General features: G+C 43.2%; 1 protein-coding gene across 19 annotated transcripts in view; it reads left to right on the top strand.

Annotated features, from left to right (window-relative positions):
- The window catches only part of LOC124300182 (protein turtle-like), a 165623-nt gene that overhangs the window by 52659 nt on the left and 99626 nt on the right, over positions 1-13338 (top strand). The gene's annotated exons all lie outside the window — the stretch shown is intronic.

A 13338-nucleotide genomic window follows, 5' to 3' on the forward strand; every position in this document is an offset into this window, starting at 1 on the left:
GCAAATGTTCAGAATCTGTGTATTGATTTTTGAACAACTGTTAACGCTGTTTCGGAAAATATTCAATACCGGTTGAAGAAAAGTCTTAGAACTGTGATTTCATCACTTTTTAACGATTAGTAGCTTATCTTTTTTTTTTATGAATTCTGTACCAATCACCCAATATGGATTCTTAATTAATGTAACGCAGTTTTATGAAGCAAGGCATTCGCTTTCGTTTCTCGATGCTTGTCTCAATTTTACATAAACTATTCTTTCGGTCAATTGAAGATGTAAATAAATATCTGTAATTTCACCTGATTTCCAGATTATTCCATTACAAAACACTATCATCTGCCAAGCGATTTAAATTGGATATAACTGACTGGTTTTTTCATTATCTAAAAACTAGAAAATCTATCGATGTCTCGAAAGTTGTTACTAACGCCAAATTTTTTTTATTTTTTATTCACTGTTACCATACCGGGCGAACATTAAACTGACAAAATTAGACTCGATTATCGTCTCAGCTTCGCTCACAGTTCAATATCGATCAGGCAGTTCCTTTTTTTTACGATATAATTGCTTAAACAATAACCCAAACGCGACACATCCCAAAAATTCTACGGTGCTCCGCAGTCTGCCTGCAGAGTCATAAACATCAATGGCATAGTTGGATGGCTGGTGAAGAATTTTCAAACCATGACGGGAAGCTTGCAAGTTCGTCGCGTCGCGTATCGTCGAGCGCAATTAGTAGGCACGGATGAAACGTGGCGGTGACGACGTCGGGCGTCGCGACGTCTGCCCACGGTTGTCACATTCGTCGGCGAATTAACGTGACACTGCGCGTGCCCCCCTCCCCCCACTGCCGTTCTCTCTCTCTCTCGCTCTCTCTCTCTCCTTCTTTTCTCTTTCTCTTTCTCTCGACTGTCTCGTCGTCGTGCAGCCCGAGAACCGGAGTCGGTATTAGGAGGGACAGGAAAACCGCGAACTGTGGTTAGACCGAAGTGATATTAGCTACTCACGGATGGAATGAAAATTTTCACCCTGCTTTCAACCGCAATTTTCTTCCTTTCTTTTCTCTACTATATATATATACATATATATACATACATAACGCCACGGCCGCCTGCACGAATTACACTTTTTACCTTCTCCGTTCGATTCTCGGGTTTTTTGCATCCCAGTTTTAGTTCACACGTTCAAAATACCCTGCCAGAGAGCTTACATATATATATATATATATATATACATATAGGTATACAGCCAAAAGCTACGAGAATACCCGGGGCTGGTCACCTCTGATAACGGAGTTCAAAAAAATTCCTAAACGTCCATGTGATTCTGTAATATTATCAGCTGCTGCGCTCGACAGTACTTCAGAAATGCGAAAAGAATTACACGTAATCCCAAATTTGCTATGCAATTCAAAATCATCAGTGCGAGGAATGCAAAAACGTTTTTTTTTTTTTTTTTGATTTTTGGTTCTTTTTTTTTTTAATTCGATTCTACCTGTCATACGAATCGGTTTTCTTTTTCAATCCCTACCAGACATTCGCGATATTTAGGAATATCCCGAACCGTGTAGCGGTTGCGATGATTTCTTTTTACGGATCACGCCGTCGCAAGTAAATAAAAAGATCCAAGATTTATTACCCGTGTATTAATGTCTCGCATCGGGTCCTCTTCGTAAAAAGAAAATTGGATGTACGAATAAGCGAAGCAATTTCGAATCACGTGATGCTGAAAAATGTGGCTGCGAACACTCATCCACGATCCCCAAAGTCACGCATATTATACATTAGGGTGGTTTCTTTTTTCTTTTTCCTCTTTTTATAAATTTATGTTACGTGCCCTTCGAAAAGTTAACTTTTTAGCCTCGAACGAAGCTTCTTGAAACCGGAACTCGGTAGGAAAATTCTACAAGGTGACTCATCCGATTTGGATCTTTCAAACACTCTAACCGGAATATTTCGAGAACTATACAAACTGGGAAGCTGTATTTGGTTTCATTTTGTAAACAATCGAATTTTCCTCAAAAAAGATCGGGATTACTTTAGATCCAAATGTTCATCTTGTACTCGATGTGAACGTTTAAAGTTGATAAGCATGTTCATTCATTTGTTCAATGCACTTAACTTCAAACGTTCGTATCGAATACAAGACGAACATTTACGTGTATAACCTTTTTTGTTTCCATAAAAACTTTGACTATCTACATAAAGAAAGTAAAAACAGCTGCTCAATTTTGCTACCGAGTTCCGGTTTCACGAGGCTTCGTTTGGGGCTGAAAACCAATATTTCGAAGGGTACGTAATAAAAACAAAGAGTTGAAAAAACCACCCTGTTTTACATGGAGCTGCAGTGGTTCGAGAAAAAAATTCCCTGTCGTCCGAATATCTCCGGCAGTTTTATTGCCAGAGATTCTGACTTTCACATAATACATTGCAACACGATTATTATACCTCTCGGAATACCGTGACAAGGTTCGGTAAGCTCGAGTAATGAAATCGGTGTTACAAAATTTCGGGGTGGGAAAGAAACTGCCTCGAGATACATCGGGATCGGCTCCCTTCTGATGGCTGATTGTGAGTACCGTTCCGGAAAATCTGACGTTGTACCCTCTAAAACTGATCACCGAGTTTCTGATACCACCGAGAGATTTACCACCGTATAGTCACGTGACGACGGAGGAACCGGTGGGGTCGCAATTCGGCTGATCGATCGATTCGGCTACAGGATCCAAGCGGAGACGGAGTTTTTGGAAAATGCGTCTTCGTCCGAGTTTTCACGGTGGCAACTGGCAAGCGACAAAAAAGTGCCGCGGTATTACCGGCCGTGTAAATTGGAAGGCGTGAGCTCCTGATGGTGATGGATTATCGCTGCAGGTTGGCTGCTTTTCAAGAATCATTAGAGAGTGACACACGAGCATCCATGGCTTTCACGCCTCACTCCTCACGCCTCACCTTCACCGGCGACGAATTTTTCATTCTCTTCGTATTTTCGTTCCTCGTAAGATCGGTGCTGAAAATTTCTATTCCATAAAATTTCTCCGTTGTATTTAAGAAACGGTGAATTTTTGCCGTATATTTGCTATGACGATTCGTATTGGAAATAGGAGGAGAGACGGAGAGGGAGAGAAAGACGAGTTAGGGTCGAGAAGGTTTAGTAGATATACGTAGTTCGGTAATATAAGAAGTGTCGTAACAGCGAGTTGAAGCGTAAATCCTGGCCGGGTAGAAATTTTAACTGAGAATACAAAGACTTCACTCGCGATATTTTTTATTCATTTTTAAACATCGTCACCGTTTCTCATACATATCTATATATCTGACTAAAAAATCTCTCTCGTCTCAATTTTATTTCACGGGCAATTTTCTCCTCACTCAACGTTTTATCTTTTTATTTATACATATGTGTGTTATTTGTTATTTATTATATGTTTTTTTTTTTTTAACCATCAGGCTAAGTTTGTTAGACTTGTGACGAGTAGTGTCCCTTTTATATTGTAACAATAAATTAACGAATTAAAAGAAAAAAATAAAAGTTCCCAAAATTATATATGCCTTTGTGTCTTTTTTTGATTGTATTGCGTAGATTGTAGAAGAAACTAAAATCTTTACATCGCTGTTTATTCAATTTTCAAACACAATAAATTTACTACACAATTTAATAAATTCAAATTATTTTTTTGTGTTTTTCCTATGAATTCTAGTACATTCATAAAATTTTCATTGTAATTTTGAGACAAATACATAGTAACTTACGTCGGTGCGCCGAATTTGTAAACTTGGAAACTGATTTCGTAAATTACCAACGCTTTTGTGTAGTAAATATCTAGTAAATTCAGAACTATTTTTAACAGTGATGTTTCATGTTTCTGAAAGTATCGGGAGACGAATTTCAGACCTCGATTGTACCTCAAGAAAATTTCCAAGTTTTTTTGTAAGCTGTTGTAAGGCCTTCTTAGATAGGGAAATTCTGAATAAAAAAGACCTCATCGTTTGAATCTCGAAATTTTACAAAACTCCCGATTATCCGACGCTCGGAAGCCTTTGGAGCCGTATTCTCGATTCAGATCTCCATTAATCCTTGAGGTTTTCTTTTTTCTCGAGTCCCGCAGATTCGAGTTTCTATCGACTGTGGTTGCGATTATCAATTACACTAGAATATATTTCAACAAAAATTCACGGTTATCAATTTTTTTCCCTACTCACGTGACGGTCCTCCGATCAAACTTATCGGCACCCATAAATTTCGTTGTTTCTTATTCCACACAAGCTTCTAGGTGTCTCAATTTTTCGTTTCAACCAGACCTCCGACCGATAGCCGATACGACGAGTGGCGGAACGGGGGCGGAAAATTCGGGGGAGAAGACGGATGGACGCGGTTCGGATCCGGGGTAAAAACGCGCGCGTAGATCACCGGCGTCCACGGTGACCTGGACCGACGAGCTAAACTCGCTTCCCACCCCGGCGACCCCGCAGAGCTCGCAGAGTCCCGAAATCCCGAAAATCTTGGCAACAATGCGGCCGCCACCCGTTATCCCCGGCTACATATTTCCTACGGGAAGACAAAGGGAAGCCCGACGGAAGACTTAACAATGCGCGACGCCGAGCGTCCCTCCGTCCTGCTAACGCAAACTCTCTCTTCTTTATATGCAGTAGCCATGCACCCCTTGTACCTTCTCCTTTCCTCACGTGTGTCGTTACTCCTACGGATAAAACCTAAACCCGCCTACATCTGTCCCGACACGACGTCGTTAAACTTACCTCTTATATTATACGTCGTCGAGGCGACGCGGGGGTCGTTTTAGCCAAGATTATACTGGGGGGTTTCTGTGAAACTAACCGCTCGCCGCCTGCAGATATGCAATCGAAGTTACACCGTAGCTATGTATGTACTAACATATCTGAAAATATCTCTCTGTTTTATCCACGGAGTATCTTTGCCGAAATTTTGATGAAATTTTCAATTCGGTTGAATACCCGCTGGTACAGTATAACAGTAAAACAGTAGATGAAGAGTGTTATGGTTATAACAGTTTTTGGCATCGTCATATTAAATCAGTGATGCGAAAATCGGCAAATCAATTTAATTCGACTGATGAATCTTATCAAAGTATCTGTTTCGACTTTTTCACAGAAGTGATTGAACCTTTTTTTTTTTAAATCAAATCAAGTTTTTTTGGGAGTAAAATAACAGTTGATCATTTCGTAGAATCAAATTAGAATCTGCACTTTTTTGTAAGGATAATTTAAGGGCGTTTTTTGAAATAATTTCCTCAGTACATCCCATGAGCAAAACACAACTATACTTCAGCTTCGAGTAACATCTCTCGATTGCATCAACCAATCATACGTAACGTGAAGTAAAAACGTGTCCGATGCTCCGATACACGCGTTAATTAAAACACTCGGAGTTCTCAGCCAAAACGACTTCAATAATAATTCTTCTGCGAGATTAGGATCCCATGAAGCGTTTACGCCGTAATACACGCATTTCAATGTGCGATGCTGCATCGTCGGACTCGGTGCAGGGCGCCATTATTCCCTCCCTGCTTTATCTCGAGTGCTTTCGTCGGTACACGAAGCCGCGGGGGTGGAAGAATCTTTACATTGTCCAGAGTCGGAGGGAGTCTAAGTTTCTTCGTCGTTTCTGTACACCTGAATCGACGTGCGACGTGAAAGGTGTACCTTACAAATGGAGTAACAAGGGCAACGCGCTCGAAGGTTTAAATTAGTTTTTAATAGGAATTAAATAATACGGTCCATCTAATTTCACTTACTTTTTATCCGGGAATCTATCATTTTACACACGTTTGCGTTGACTGGGTGAAATTTGTAAAGCTTAATTATAACGCGAGCAGAACAACAGTAACCGCCGGGTAAGAAAAAATACGCCACCGAAAATGCAGCGTATATTTCCGTATGTATAACTTATGCAATATGCATGTATGCGTTGTGTATTCACGTACTCGCAGAGCTGTGTATATTCTGTGCAGCAGAAAGAGCTGCAGTATGTAAATTATGCAAAATAGCCGTGTTTTTCGCATTTACTCGACGCTGCAGCAGGAAACCCGCAACTAACTCACTCAGATTTTCCCGACCATTATTATTCCAGCTGGCAGATTGCTGTATTTATATGGATATTTCACCGATTCCGCACACGCTTGCGTTTCGTCATAGTTACGACAAATTTGCTAGTTTTGTTTGTCCTGTAATTTCATATAATTTGTTTGAGAGTCGCATACGTTCCGATTGAACGGTGTAGTCCAATTTCAATGAAACAACGAGACAAATCAAAATTGTGCTCCGCACTTCGCTCCACTTAATTAAAATCCATTGACCGGACGTTATGTTTCATTTACCGGATTTCCTCAAAAAGATTCGTTTCCCATGTTCAATATCTCCATCGGCGGCTGTGCTCCGATATGGATCTCGGTATTTTATCCCGAAAGCACGTCTCGCTCCGTCGAAATGTACAAGAGCAAAACAAGAAACATCCCCCATTCGTTTACCGTGACGTATTTTACCAGTGATGGATCTTTGGAGATGATGAAATACGAGTAAAGCGAGGTAAGGGAGGTGAGTCAGATGCGTTTAACGAACGTCAAAGAAACTTTCCCCCGTTTCGTGTATTATTATACATTCGAGAGTTATTGCTGCGAGTTGTGCACTGGCGTGAAAAAGGTTCAACGGTGTGGCAAACGGTGGTTTTCGTATTTCCTCGTTCTCTCTACATTCTCGTGTTTATTTCCTTCTCGTGTGGAGCTGTACGTATCTCTTGACTTGCTAATCGGGGTGCAAGTAGATGCTGGGTTCGGTTTTTCTGCGATTCGCTTTTGGCAAAATGTGACATTGAGTGCTTGGGATATCGAATATGGAATTCCAAAGGAGGGAGTCACGCTCGAAAAGCTCGCCGCGCGTACTTCGATCCAGAAAAAAAAAACTCCTGCCAATCCCGCGGGTTCTGCCCTTCGAAACGAGGGCGGAAGAAGGGAGGGAAAAAAAACCAACAGCGTCAACAAAAATAAATGATAAAAATGTAAAAGAGACGGGAGGACGTTTTGCCCGGCCTGGGTTGACAGCTCGACATATGCGAACTGGTGCCCGGATTGCGTGTTGCCAACCATTCATACGAACCAGTGGAGAGTTCAACCCCTGCAGGTATACGCAACGCTTCCAATAACTCCGCTATTCTGAATCTCTATGCCGCTTCTCTCTCTTTCTCTCTCTCTCTCTCTCTGCGCCGATAAACTCCAACTATAAATACTTTTATCGTTTTAAAAAAAAGGAAAGTGGGAAATATCATTTTTTCCATCCCAACCGCGAGAGCGTCAATTCAGCTTCCAACGAATTTATCTCAGGTCACGTGGGACTGTATAACCAATTGACGATATAAAACGAACCTACCATTCTGCTCTCGCTATCAATTCGTGCTATTCTCTATGGTTACTTTATTTCGAAGATCGGAATATTTTCCATTCGATTTTCTCGATTCCCGATGTATTACCCAGTCAACGAAATTCTGCAATTGTTTCTGGGAGTATGAAAAGTTCGCCGAACCAGGCCAACGGCGAACTTGCGTTTTCAGGATCTTCTATATACAAGCCAAAGAGATCGAAGAGCTTGAAAATGGAGAAAATGGAATAGCCTTATCATAGAAAAGTCACGATATCAATTTTTCAAATGTCCAGCGAACATCCGATTCGTCGGATTTCAAACTGTAGAGAAACGGACCATTGAAATTAGTCGAAGTATGGAAAGCCAAGATGTCAGACCCTCTGGTGTCCCGGTGTATCCCCCGGAGCGCCATCGCCAGCCCAGTTTCCGTAAGAGAAGGTCTTTAATTATTCAACCTGCACTGAGAAGCCACCGGGTCAGCTCGGTCACGTTACCTGTTTCACCCCGCGCTACCCGGAACTCGGAAGGTCGATCCGACGCCCAGACAAAGCCTGAAACACTTATGACGTTGGTCAGGGAAGCTACCTCACCTCGGGATTTCGGTCTGGCACTCTTGCGGGAAGTTGACCAGTGTCCAGATGGAGCCTTTGTACTTCCAGAATCGCATGAATATGCTAACCGATCACTTGAACATTCCATGAAGAAGAAGCTTGTCGTACCGGAGTGGAACCTTCTTCGATGACGATCAAATGGAAAATCCTGCATGAGAATAGCTCGGAAACTCGCGAGCTTGCAGATCATGTAAGGTGGAGTCACGAAAGGTATAACAATTTGTGACATTCTTGCACGGGAGAAAACTGGTGCAAGCTCTATAAAAGTTATATGGGAACTATCGTTACTAGGTGTACGTCGTAGCCCTCTAGCTACGCGACGCGATATCGTAAAACCCAAGGAAAACTCTACACGTGTGTACAAAGCCTGCTGAGGTGGACGAAGGGAAGTGAATTTCCGATGTGATACTCTACCAGGATTCAACCCGATGCTGCACTCAGGCCTATCCGTTAGGAATGTGATGCAATTTGACCGGCACGGTCGCGTCGCAGTCGAAACTGAGGACAGCTGTTGATTCTGGGTATCCATGCCTGTAAGCGCCAACTTACCGTAAAATTTGATTATCTATTCATAAGGCTTCGCTAGCGAGTGAAGGAAGAATGCCGAGGGAAGGAGGACGAAGGTGAGGTGAATAAAAAAGGGCACGAACCACGTCCTCGAATTTCGTACGAAACTCAAGATGATGAGCTCGGGCTTCGCGTTGCATCGAGTGAAAAAATTGAAGTAAGTATCTTGTTACGGGTATACCGGTTACATCGTCGCAGCATCGAGGCGTGCCTAACCTGACCCAACTTGGTAGAAGGTATTCCGGATTATGGTATAAAGAGGACGAGTCCCAGGGTCGGTTCTCTAATTATCCGTATTTATTTTAATGAATGCGGAGTGGAAGAGGCGCTCGGGTGTTACTGCGCCAGTCGCTCGTTAAATGGACCGAGAAACGCCAGGGGCGTCGATCTTTCGAAAAATGAGGAATGGAAAAGGGCTCCGCGCCGCCACTTTAACCGGCATCCATCTGGCTCCCCCAGCTCTTAGCTAGTCCACCATAGTTGCGCACGCTAGGTGGGTATGCATGCATGTGGGCGCAAAATAGGTCGGTAGTTGTCATAAAAGATCCATATAAAACGGCTCGACGCAAGTAGCAGCCTGCAGTACTCTGTGTAAAAGTGTACCAGCATCATATGGTACGGAGTCTGGTAGAATGTAAAAGTCGAATAATAAAACTACTCAGGGCTCCGTGCACCGCCTTCGCGCCGCATACGGAAGCTCTGGACTTCACATCGGGGATCCATTAGCCGGGATCAATGATGGCCTACCCTCCGTACACTCTCCCTATAGACATACAGACCCCGTGTTCAGTTTCAATCGCGATCTTCTCTCCGTTGCTTCATCTTCCAAGCTCCGTCCTAACCGGATCTCGTTTTCTCGGTTGTCCTTCTCGAGTAGCGCGAAAATACAAGAAGCTAGACAGCAGTATCATTTTATAGCGAGTATCGGACCGGTGAATGCTCGGCAGTAACTCGGCCGCTGCAAGCTTTCGAGCGTAAGTTGGCGAGAGTGGGTCCTTAATTTGTAACCTTCTCCCAACGACCAGCCGGGTGTCCAGTGCATTGTTTCTTTTATGAAGATTACTTCTAAATTATGAACGCTCACGAGGCCCTCGAAAATTATTGCTACCCGTGGCGACCCCGCTGCTCGTCCCAGATCGTCCACACAACGCAAAGTATGATATAACTACATGCGTACCGTACGAATGAACGCCTAGACTCAACTCTCCTCGGCGGGACCTCTCATGTATCATTCACGATAAGCTGACTCCCAGACTTTCCTCCGGAAGGATACGGAACCTCCCGCGTACCCGTGCTCTTCTCCTCCCCCAGGATATTACCAACGTTCCCCACGTGGATCCATCCCTGGGTTCATTCCTGGTTCACTTCCTCTCCCTGGCGTTATTAAAAGTCATTTATCCGAAGGATTCAACAGCCCACCCCTACCTGATCACTCGTCCAAGACATTTCCCAAGGTGCCGGTGGTATTTTCGACAGTCTGTCGTCAGTGATTGGAAAATTTCGAACCTTTGACGTTTCACTGAAGCAACGCGAGAAGGAAGGAAGGAAACATGGCACAGAGAACGAAAGAAATGGAAGAAAGATACAACGATAATGAACTACGGTTGATTGGTCTGCATCAACGTACAACCTCGGGTCGTAACCATGAAGGTGTGTTGAGTTTGTGAAAGAAGCATTCCGTTCGTCGAGAACGTGCAACATCAGAAGTAAAGATGGCGGAAGGTTTCATCTCGTCAGACATTAAACAAAGCAGGATCCGACACAAAGGAGAGTCTGCATTGTCGCAAGCTTCTGGTACTGGCTTGAGAGCTTCGCGCCGTGCGCCGTGAAGAGGTGTTTCTGATTAATCATCCGTGGACCATTTCGCCACCGACTACACGGGGCTTCGCCACCGTATTTTATCACCGACTCGGAGTCTTGTCACGCCACTTACAAAACGCTATATGCGCGGCAGCATTCCGAGCTGCACTTGCCTCCTTGCCGGATACATTTAACCCCCATGATCTATTCAAGTCGCATTCTCCGCAGCTCGACTTTCGGCTGAAAACCTTTATTCATGTTTACGTGTCTGTCCCCCTGTCCTATTCCTTCTCTCTCTCTCTCGCTCTTTTCCTCTCTCGATTTATTTTCTCCCTCGTCTTGACCTCCTCCTCGAATCTCGGGGCGGATACTCCTGCTCTCGGTCGAACGTGAGTGTCTGGGGAAGGATTTGGTCCTCTGAGTTTTCCCTCGTGTGGCAATGCAATGGTCGAGAAGGGAGGGAATTTCGCTTCTGGTGAAACAGCCTAGCCGATGGCTAACGACGTTAACATTCTAGGGCTGGACCGAGTTTCGGAACACGGGTCAGACGTCCCGACATCCAGCGCACAACCTCCGCTACTCCTCTTGTTCAGGAACTTCCCCATTACTTAGGATTACGGGTTTAACCTATTAGCGACACGCTACGTCTGATCCATAAGCGATTTCACAAACTCACCGCAGATTATACACATGTATTCTTTTACATGATCAATATTCTTCTTTGAGAACAACCATATGTCGAGGAATTTTAGGGTCTGATGTTGTGCTAGTCGAATCTGCCTTGGCTCGAGAATAGTATGAGGCTTTTGTTTTTATCGATTCCATGCTCAATGGAAAAGAATTCAGAACCCTTTACCAATCGTCGCGCAGCAGCTCTTCTCTTTCAAAATCCTTTTTTCTTCCCGATAACTGGAAACAGAGTACCGCCTTATTGGAATCACAATTCGATCGAACGTACGGACGGAAATCGAGTATATTGAACAAATTCCAGATATTGCAGGTCCTTTTCTAGGAAACCAAAATGTCGTAACGTGTAATTTAAATCAATTTTCTATTCAGCAAGGATTGTTGTCGTCGCCGTGCAACTTCAAGCCTTACTTGATACCTATGGGGTTAATTCGATTTCTCCGACGTCCCGTACGTGAAGACAAAATTCAAGATGGAAGGCTGTCCTGCCCTCGGTGAACAACGTGGCCCGCCGTTGTCTCCGCGTAGGTAATTATATGCTTCCTACGGACCCCAAGACACGAGTCAACAAACAACCCAATTACGTAGTTAAACATCAAGCACTGTTCCTGCTGTCCCCTTGTTTCCCGTTTGTAGCTTCGCATCCAATGTCTACGACGTATTTTCCAGGTGCAATCAGGAACTTTCTGCCCACTACTCGACCATGCATACATCCGTCTTTGGAGTCGCAACTCAAACGAAGAGTGGCTCATGTCTTGAAGTACCATTTTCAATATTTGTTTCTTTTTGTTCACGCGGAACAAGACAAACCGTTGATTTCAACGATGAGAATTGTCAGACTCTGAAAATCTTCATGGGATATAGACGCAATTTGGACAATTGGTTATAAACTTTCCGTAGATATTTATAGAATTATTTTCTTCTTACTAAAAGAGGTAGGAAGTTCTTTGATGTTGCGGGGACTGAAGTGAGTCATGTGAACTGGACAGAGTGAAATTTCTGAATCTTATTGTTCTTTGGACCTTGTATAAGAGTTCATCATTTTCGGGTTCTCAGAAATCGAATTACAATGTTCAAGATGAGATTTCATGTTTTTCGTATATGCAATCCGGTACAAATGTTTGTAAATTGAATTTTTCGATCATCTAATCGCCATATTCGTTGACTCGCTGGTTCAGCAAGCAATTGAAACTCACCCCTGCGATGATTTCCTCCAACTTGGAAGAGATCAATCGGTCCGAAATGTGAAGAACAAAGATTCAACAACGGGTCAAAGATGATATCCCTTTCGGAGGTTGATTAAATTGAAATCCGAAAGTAGCATCAAGCTTCAAATAACAAGTTTCGTAAAGTACAAACTTACAACGCGATGGCGTGAATTGGTTGCGGCGAAGTTGAAAAAACCACGAAAAATTCAGAAGACACTTGCGTCCTCGGAAATTCTTCAATTGAATCACTCGGCTTGATCCGAAAAAGTTGGACATTTTTTGGGAGGCTGCTCGGAGCTCGCTGCTCTCGGGGTTGGTCGGGGGTGGTCGGGAAAGCTCGGTGGTCGATAGAGCAAACACGGCCGCGCCCCAACCCCCCGGGGGCCACGCGACTAGCGACGAGAACTTACAAAGTGAAACGTGTGCCCCACCTTTCGCTACCGAGGAAAATATCATAATTATCAGAGCTCCAACCTCGGCCCTGAGCGACCGCTGCGGAATTACTCAAGTATCAAGGGTTATCGATCACCCTGCACTTTTAAATCAGCGTAAAGAAAAATTCATTCATCAAAGTTTTTCTCACCGACGACCAGACTTTACGCACCTATGTTTTTACATTTTCATTTTACTAATGCGATTTGTAACCAGTTTCTTTGGGCGAAATTGGTTACGGAATTCCCTTTTTACCGCTCTCCAAAATGCAAATCGCATCGGTACAGGGAATTTCGTTATTAACCGTCAGGGGTAAAATATGGGGTGCTGCGGAGAAATAATGACAAAATCAACCTATTTGGGTTGAAAATGTACTCGAGTTCACTTAACCGCAAATATGATACCGTTTTATTTTATGCTTCATTTACATATTCGCACTATTCTTTATTTCAATGTTTTGACACAGGAAAAAGAAGATATGAAACTATTTAGTTGAAATTGATTTTTTCCTTTTCAATACGTATCATTGAAACGAATAACCCCGATTAATTTGAATCGGTTGATTTATTCCAGTTGGAAGCTTTGATGTTTGGGAAAAAAAACTTTTTTAGACAGGTGTAAGGTGGAAATGAATTTACTCCTACACTT

This window comes from Neodiprion virginianus, chromosome 3 (genome assembly GCF_021901495.1).
Source record: "Neodiprion virginianus isolate iyNeoVirg1 chromosome 3, iyNeoVirg1.1, whole genome shotgun sequence".
Lineage (NCBI taxonomy): Eukaryota > Metazoa > Arthropoda > Insecta > Hymenoptera > Diprionidae > Neodiprion > Neodiprion virginianus.